Here is an 8,606-nt window from a genome sequence, read left to right as displayed (position 1 = left end):
GAATTCCTTCTCCCCTATTCTTATTTCTTTTTAAACCAAATGGACAAATAAAACGTATCGTTTCTTTGGTTCTCATTGGGTTGCAAGTGGCCTTACGCACTTGGTGACTTTATTTTGTCTGCCGTCGCTTTGGATCTCTTCTCCACCTACTGTCTCAGCTCTTTGGGGGCCAGGCTGGTTTACCTTTTCCTCTCGGTGGCTGTAAACTAGAGAGTGGTGCTCACCGAGCCCCTCCTCCACGCAAATTATACAAACGTTCACCCGGGCTTTCTGATGGGGAGCAGAACACTGAAAACCATCAGCTCTCTCTCCGCCCAAACGCTGCCCTCTCTCCTCCTACTCAGATGCTTTTTAATTTATTTTGTTTGATGAGAGCACTCAATGTTAAAAACAAATGCGTTTTTCTCCCACTGGAGCAGAGCTGTGTTACCAGGCTGTTGTTTTTGCTGTGCAGCAAGTGCACCAGCTACGTGCGCACACATACACCCTCTTTTCTGGGTTCCTGTCTCAGGTGGGTCTTCACAGAGCAGAGTTCCCCGAGCTGCACAGGAGGCTCCATTAGTTACCTGTTTCATACGCACATCGATACGGTGTATGTGTCAATCTCAATCTCCCAGTTCATCCCACCTCCTCTTCCCCTCTCGGTGGCCATACGTTTGTTCTCTACGTCTGGATCTCAGGCAAATTCCAGGGTGTTCAACATCCCACTAACTGCCTGTCCATTCAAGACAATAAACACCGTGCTTTCTGCATGCGTCCCTGTGTGCTCAGTCGTGCCTGACACCCTGTGGACCGCACCCCACCAGGCAAGAACACTGGAGTGGGCTGCCATGCCCTTCTCCAGGGGGTCTTCCCAACCCAGGGATCGAACCCTTGTCTCTTACATCTCCTGCATTATAGGTGGATTCTTTACCGCTTGAACCGTTGGGAGAGCCCCAGAGTGCATGCTAGTCCGTGATGTCAAATGAATAAACGCACAGAATCCTAATTTTGAGCCGAACAGACTCCACTCCTTTGCCCATTTATTCTTTCTAAAAATGTTCGAAGGTACTGCCAGGCATTCTGGGCAGGGATCTGACGTTCATTCTTTACGACATATTCTCTACACCTTGCGTGACCCTTGGCATGCAGTGCGCAGTGGTCCTTCCATAACCTTTTGCTAAATGAATCTAAAACATTCCTGTTTGAAGGAACAAATGTCACCGACAGCTCGGCTCTCGGACAGAAGAGCATGCCTTTTCCAGTGTTTGTTTTTTTCTCGTACCACCGGCTCCGGGAACAGTGGATCCATATTTGCTGAATAAATGAATAGATAAGTGAGCAAAGAAGAGACCATAGCAGGTGTCGCTGGTGCTTAAAAGACCCGTGTGACTCCGTGTAAGTCCAGGCAGACAAATTCATGACCTTCTGCCAAGCTCCTGTTCGAGTGTGTTTTAAGGGGCAGGACAGTGGCTGCCGCAGGAGGCCTGGGAGCTGGGTTGTCCCATCTCCCCACACACCCCCACCTCCTCGCGCTGCCCCAGCCCTTGAGGAGTAATTACCTGGTGGAGAAGGAGGCAGGCTCCAGCTGTTGCCATGGAAACTGCAGCCAGGAGCAGGGGAGGGAGGGGGTCTGCACCAGTGAGGCTGGAATTTTCCAGGCTCTGACGTCAGCTGTGTGTGGTGATGGGGATGGTGGGGAGGTTCAGGATGCCAGGGAGCATACTTCAGGTGCATAATAAACATCCGTCCACAGGAGCCAAAGTTTCTCTCCTCTCTGTAGGGCAGAGACCTGCGTGTCTGCTTGTTCACGGGGCGCTGACTCACGGGAGCCCCACGTGCTAACTGGGAGCTGCGACCCCCAGGGATGGAAGGGCCTGGGGCCTCTGTGGGTCCCACTCAGAGGCTGGAGGCCTAGCAGGCAGCTTGCTCTCACGTGTCTCTAGGGAAGGGACTTCCCAGGTGGCTAAGTGGGAAAGCATCCGCCTGCCACTGCAGGCGTGAGCTCAATCCCTGGGTTGGGAAGATCCCCTGGAGAAGGAAATGGCAACCCACTCCAGTATTCTGGCTGGAAAACCTCATGGACAGAGAAGCCTGGCGGGCTGCAGTCCACAGGTCACGATGAGTCGGACACGACAGTGTGCACAACATCTATACGGATATACTCATTTTTAAATCTGCTACACTGTATTCCTCTAAAGGGATGAAGCACAATCTGTTTTCCTATTGGTAGACATAATTTTCACTAAGAGGAATATGCACAGCCCCCATCCGCAGGGCGGTGCCTGGCGCACGGAGAGCCCTGAACAAATATCGCAGTAGGCACCCTTGCACCTGGCAAGACAGGGACAGGGGTGCGCTCCTCCCATCCCTGAGGTGTTTATCCATAAGCAGAAGGGCTGGGCTACAGAGCAGCTTCCTCACCCTCAACACAGCTGACATTCTGGGCCAGTTACTCTTGGCTCAAGAACCTGCCTGCCCATGCAGGAGACACAGGAGACCCGGGTTTCATCCCTGGGTCAGGAAGATCCCCTGGAGGAGGGCATGGCAACCCACTCCAGTATCCTTGCCTGGAGAATCCCACGGACACAGGAGCCTGGTGGGCTACAGTCCCTGGGGTCACAGAGAGTCGGACACGACTGAGAGACTTTTTGGGGGTGGAGGGTGGCTGTCCTGTGCATTGTGGGATGTTCAGTAGCATCCCTGGCCTCTAGTCTCTAGATACCACAGCATCCCTCCCCACACCCCAGCTGTGACAATCGAGAGTGTCTCTGAGCCTTGCAGAATGTCCCCGTAGGTGGAAGAGGCAAGGCGCAACCCCCCCTCACCCCACCCCGGCCAAGAACCACTGGCTACAGAGAATCTGCACCTCCAGCCTTTCCAGATAAATCACTGTCACCCTCCTGTACTTCCTTCTGTCTGCTCTCCCACTTCACTGAGATTCTCTGGGACAAGTGGCCTGCCTGGGTTTGTTCTGCTGGAGTAGACCCTGCAGATGGATACTTTTTCAGTTCAATGAAGACCCAGTTCCCAGAGCAGACAGCTCCTGGTTCTGGTGGCCAAGGATGAGTTTGGGGCTCAACGTGAGTGGAAAAGAGGGTTCAGGCGGTTAACGGTTAGCTGTTGTACAGGGTGTGGACAGGACGCAGGACAAGGAGGAGCCTCTGGGGCAGCTGGAAAACAGCAAACACGTCTACACCTTTATAGACGGGGAGGTGTCTATAAAGACCTGACCCCGAGACAGGTCACACGGAGATGGGCCTGCACGCACGAGCACTGTCCGGCGGGATGAAACCCGAGTTTGTCCACACTTCGGGAGGACAAGAGGCAGTGCCCATGGGGAGGAAGTCAGCCCAGAGAGAAGCGGACTGGGAGCCCAGTGGGCGATACGGCCTCCCCTCCGAGTCTGAGCGGCTGTCAGTGAAGCGGCAGGTCCAGCGAGGGCTCTGCCGCTCAGACACGCGCCCGGCGCCTCTGGCATCGCCAGCGCGCTGACCGAGCACCCTGCTCTGCCAGGGCTGGCGGGTTCCCTGGGATCGCTGCCAAGACCGAGAACCCTGCCAACTAGGCAGGCCGAGTGCTTTTTATTTTTTCTAGTGCTTGTTTATTTATTTACTTTGGCCGCACCGCGCCCCTTGTGGAATCTTAGCTGGAACCCAAGTGGAATCTCAGGGTCCTAACCCCTGGGCCGCCAGGGAAGTCCTTCGTTATCTTTTCCACGGCAGTCATCTGCTGATGTGTTGGCCCAGCTATACCGGAGTAAGAATAGCGTCTGTGTGTTCAGACACTGGGTGACTGCTGAGCCAGGCAGGACGCAGGAGCGCCCAGGAGGCTCTTGGCCGGAACTCTACTTTATAAAGATCAGCCAAAGATCAGCCTAAGCTCAGAAGCTCCCACCCTCTGGCCACGTGATGCGAAGAGCCGACTCACTGGAAAAGACCCTGATGCTGGGAGAGACTGAGGGCAGGAGGAGAAGGGGGCGGCAGAGGATGAGATGGTTGGATGGCGTCACCGACTCCATGGACATGAGTTTGAGCAAGCTCTGGAAGATGCTGATGGACAGGGAGGCCCGGCGTGCTGCAGTCCATGGGGTCACAAAGAGTCAGGCGCAACTGAGTGACTGAACAACAACGACAGAGCTAGACAGGGCTCCCCTGGTGCCTCGGTGGTGAAGAGCCCGCCCGCCCGGGCAGCTGACTCAGGCTCCATCCCTGGGCCGGGAAGATGCCCTGGAGAAGGGGCTGGCAGCCCGCTCCAGTGTTCTCGCCTGGGAAACCCCAGGGACCGGGGGGCCTGGTGGGCCACAGTGCATGTGGTCACAGAGTCGGATTTGACTGAGCGGCTGTGAGGAGGGGGTGGGATGGGGAGAGCGGTGAGGGCGGGGCTCCCGTCCACTCGGAGGTGTGGGGGTGCTGCTGAGGGCGCGGGAGGGGGTGTCTGGGGTGCAGGCTGGTCCCCTGGCCCTCTGTTTACTGCACGTCTAATTCTCCTCTCACAGGCGGGACGGTCGACCACAGACACCTCCTCCACCCCTGTCTGTCTCTCCCCGGCCAGAGGCCTCGGAGGCGGCCTTCCCCGACTCGGGGCCTGTGGATCGTGGTCTCGCCACCTCTGCTCCAGAACGCTCTAGGTTTCCCTGCTGACTGACCATCTCTCTCATCTCCGGCAACGACCTCTCCGTGGCCCTGCCTCCTTCCACAGGTTAAATCGGCTCTCACCTGCTTAGAGTCATACTCCTGGCACTTTTAAGTTGACTCCCCTCCCCACACTGAGGCCCGCAGCACGGGAGCGGCAGCATCTTCCTGGAGGAGGGGCCAGCGGGATGGCGTGGCAGGATTTCTCTGTCCGGCTAGTTTGAAAAGCGTTCTAGGGGCTTCCCTGGTGCTCCATTGGCTAAGACGCTGCACTCCCAAGGCAGGGGGCCAGGTTCAACCCCTGGTCAGGGAACTAAATCCCACCGGCTGCAACTAAGAGCTGGTGTCACCAAATAAATGTATATATATATATTTTAAAAAGGCACTCTAAACCTCAGTCACTATGGAGAACAGTGTGGAGTTTCCTTAAAAAACTAAACACAGAATTATCATATGATCCAGCAAGTCCCTTCCTGGGCCTACACCTGAGAGAAAACCATCATTCCAAAAGACACATGCACCCCAATATTCACTGCAGCACTATTTATTAGTACAATCACCAGGACATGGAGGCAGCCTAAATGTCCATCAACAGAAGAATGGATAAGAAGATATGGTATAGATATACAATGGAATACGCCTCAGTCATAAAAAGGAAAGAAACTGGGTCATTTGAAGGGATGTGGATGAACCTAGAGAGTGTCACACACAGTGAAGTCAGTCAGAAAGAAAAAAAATTATCATATATTAACACATAAATGTGGAATCTAGAAAAATATGGTACAGATGATCGTATTTGCAAAGCAAAAACAGAGACACAGATGAAGAGAAGAAACGTATGGATGCCCAGGCGGGAGGTGGGGCGTGGGAGGAACTGCGGCCGGAGTTGGCATATACACACTACTGATAACTGGATAACACAGGTGACTAACACGAGCAGACTGCAGAGCACGGGGAGCTCTGCTCAGTGCTCCCTGGCGACCTCAATGGGAGGCAAATCCAAAACAGAGGGCCTGCATGTAAACGTACACGCATGCATACGCTGACTCACCGCCGCAGAGCAGCGACAAGCACAGCCTTGCCAACAACTGCACGCCCACGGTGGTCATTAACAGAAACCCCTCAACTGCCAGGTGCGGCCGTGCCCACAAACCCGCACGAGCGTGGAGGTGTGCAGACGAGTGTGGCCGGCATGCTCGCTGTGTCAGGGCAGAGACCAGCAGATGCACAGGTGTCACGTTGCCTGAGCATGCTCGGGGCACCTTGCACACCCAGGTGGCGAGTGCTCATTGAACATTAACTGTGTGCCGGATCTGTGAGCGCCCTTTAGGATAAGACGCTCAAACACCCAGACGTGCACTGCAGGGCCATCAGCCTGCCCTACAAATCGAGAACAACCTGGTAAACACGGGCTTCAGCCTGTTATCTCCAGAAGTGCTGGTTGATGTGTAACCGCTGTTTGCACACAGGGGTGCTGTTACTTTTGCTCAGCGCAGCTAATGGCGTTGTGTTTATACAAGAGACCGCTCCTGCTAACGGAGGGCGATGTTGACCCATCCGGGGGTAAAGGGCCCGGAGGTCTGAAATCTACTTGCAAATGGGTCAGTCTCTCCACCCACACAGGAGAGATAAACAGACAGGTCAATGGACATCACAAGGGAAGCGGTTACTGAACCCACGGTAAACATGTTAGTCTTCAGGGCAGGGGTCTTTCCTTTTCTCTGCAGTTAAAACTTTGGCATGGTTACAAGGGAAGTGACCATAAAAGAAAAATATAAGCATGCTTTAGAAGTATCACCTAAAATGTGCTTCTTATGAGAACTAAATTCTCTCCTTCTTTATACAGAGGAGGAAAAAATACATGTCACATGTATGTTTATATATTTTTTATGTGTAAGGTATATGTGTTTACATAGAAATATATGTGTATAAGATATATATGTTTGGGTTTCCCTGCTGGCTCAGTTGGTAAAGAATCCACCTGCAGTGCAGGAAACCCAGGTTTGATTCCTGGGTGGGGAAGATCCCTGGAGAAGGAAATGGCAACCCACTCCAGTATTCATGCCTGGAGAATTCCAGGCACAGAGGAGCCTAGTGGTCCACGAGGTTGCAAAGAGTGGGACACGACTGAGCTACTAAATTACCAAGATATATATGTTTATACAGAGCTATCTCTTCCCTGGTGGCCCACTGCTTAAGACCCTGTGTTTCCAATGCAGAGGCCCCGGTATCCAGTGCCCACGCCTCATGACACAGCCAAAAAACAGAACAACACAAAACCCCAAACACAGAATTAGAAATGGAAGTACACATGTGTATATGTGTGTAAGTGGAAGCAGTGACAGATTTCACTTTCTTGGGTTCCAAAATCACTGTGGACTGTGACTGCAGCCATGAAATTAAAAGATACGTGCTCATTGGAAGGAAAGTTATGACAAACCCAGACAGTGTATGGAAAAGCAGACGTCGTCACTTTGCTGACAAAGGTCCGTCTAGTCAAAGCTATGGTTTTTCCAGTAGCCATGTATGGATGTGAGCGTTGGACTGTAAAGAAGGCTGAGCACTGAAGAACTGATGCTTTCAAATTGTGGTGTTGGAGAAGACTCTTGAGAGTCCCTTGGACTGCAAGGAGATTCATCCTAAAGGAAATCAGTCCATCCTAAAGGAGATCAGCCCTCGGTGTTCATTGGAAGGCTTGATGTTGAAGCTGAAGCTCCAATACTTTGGCCATCTGATGTGAAGAACTGACTCATTTGAAAAGACCCTGATGCTGGGAAAGATTGAGGGCAGGAGGAGGAAGGGGCGACAGAGGATGAGATGGCCGGATGGCATCATTGACTCAATGGATGTGAGTTTGAGCAAGCTCTGGGAGATGCTGAAGGACAGGGAGGCCTAGTGTGCTGTCGTCCATGGGGTCACAAGAGTCAGACACGACTGAGTGACTGGGCAACAACATATATACGTCTGTGTGTATGTATAGCACTGTGGCCAGGAACCAACCTCATAAACCACAGGGATCGGGAGCCTTCCCTAGGCTGCTGCGGGAGGCGCTGGCCCCTGGATGCTCTAAAAGCTCCCCCCGGCCACGATTTGCACTTTCAGTGCTGGCCCCCTCTGCTCGCCTGTTTGCGGCCCCGGCTGATCCGGGCGGTCAAGGCCAGACCCCTGGGGGCGGCCACGGCCCCTCCTCTCCCCGCCCGCCCCCCGGGCAAATGGGGCAGCCTCATCCCTGTCTCCCCACCGCCCCACCCCTCTTCCGTCCGTCAGGCAGACAGCGACCTTTCTGACGGACACTTCGTCAATACTGTATGCACCAAGGTCGTGACACGTCTGCTTTGGTCTCCCCGCTAATCCGATTGGAAGGATTGATCCCTCGTTACTGCAACCCAAGTACACAAAGATGTGGACAGAGGGGACAGTCACACCATGCTGGTGAGATAATTGGAAACAAACCATAACACACAAGGGTGGCGTGTCAGGGACTGCCCTGGCGGTTAGCACTCTGTGCTGACCCCGAAGGGGGCATGGGTTTGGGCCCTGCTTGGGGAACTCAGATCCTCCATGCCACTCAGCATGCCAAAATAATAACAGATCATTTTTTAAAAAAAGAATGGCCTATCAGATGAGAACTTAGCACTGTAATGAGCAAGAGAAAAGACCCAATTTCCCTCCTGATAAACGTGTACATTCTCACGTGTAAAATAGACAGCCAGTGGGAATTGGCTGTAAGATGTAGGGAGCTCAGCTCGGTGCTCTGTGACGACCTAGAATGGTGGGACAGTGTGGGAGGTCAGAGGGAAGTTCAGGAGGGAGGGACACATGTATGCCTGTGGCTGATTCATGTTGATGTGTGGCAGAGATCAACACAATATTCTAAAGCAATTATCCTCCAACTAAAAATCGTTGCTGTTCAGTCGCTGAGTCATGTCCCACTCTTTGCCACCCTGTGGACTGTAGTCTGCCAGGCTCCTCTGTCTGTGGAATTCTCCAGGC

General features: G+C 53.2%; 1 long non-coding RNA gene across 1 annotated transcript; it reads right to left on the bottom strand.

The window, feature by feature from the left end:
* Positions 1-988: 988 nt before the first annotated feature.
* LOC139177241 (uncharacterized) lies at positions 989-7,770 on the bottom strand. Its single transcript, XR_011561732.1, has 2 exons — positions 1,542-7,770; positions 989-1,296 (listed from the first exon to the last, which is right to left on the bottom strand). It is a non-coding gene; the product is annotated as an uncharacterized lncRNA (long non-coding RNA).
* Positions 7,771-8,606: the final 836 nt, after the last annotated feature.

The sequence above is a fragment of the Bos indicus genome, chromosome 18 (genome assembly GCF_029378745.1).
Source record: "Bos indicus isolate NIAB-ARS_2022 breed Sahiwal x Tharparkar chromosome 18, NIAB-ARS_B.indTharparkar_mat_pri_1.0, whole genome shotgun sequence".
Lineage (NCBI taxonomy): Eukaryota > Metazoa > Chordata > Mammalia > Artiodactyla > Bovidae > Bos > Bos indicus.
This window is presented reverse-complemented; position numbering and strand designations above follow the sequence as displayed.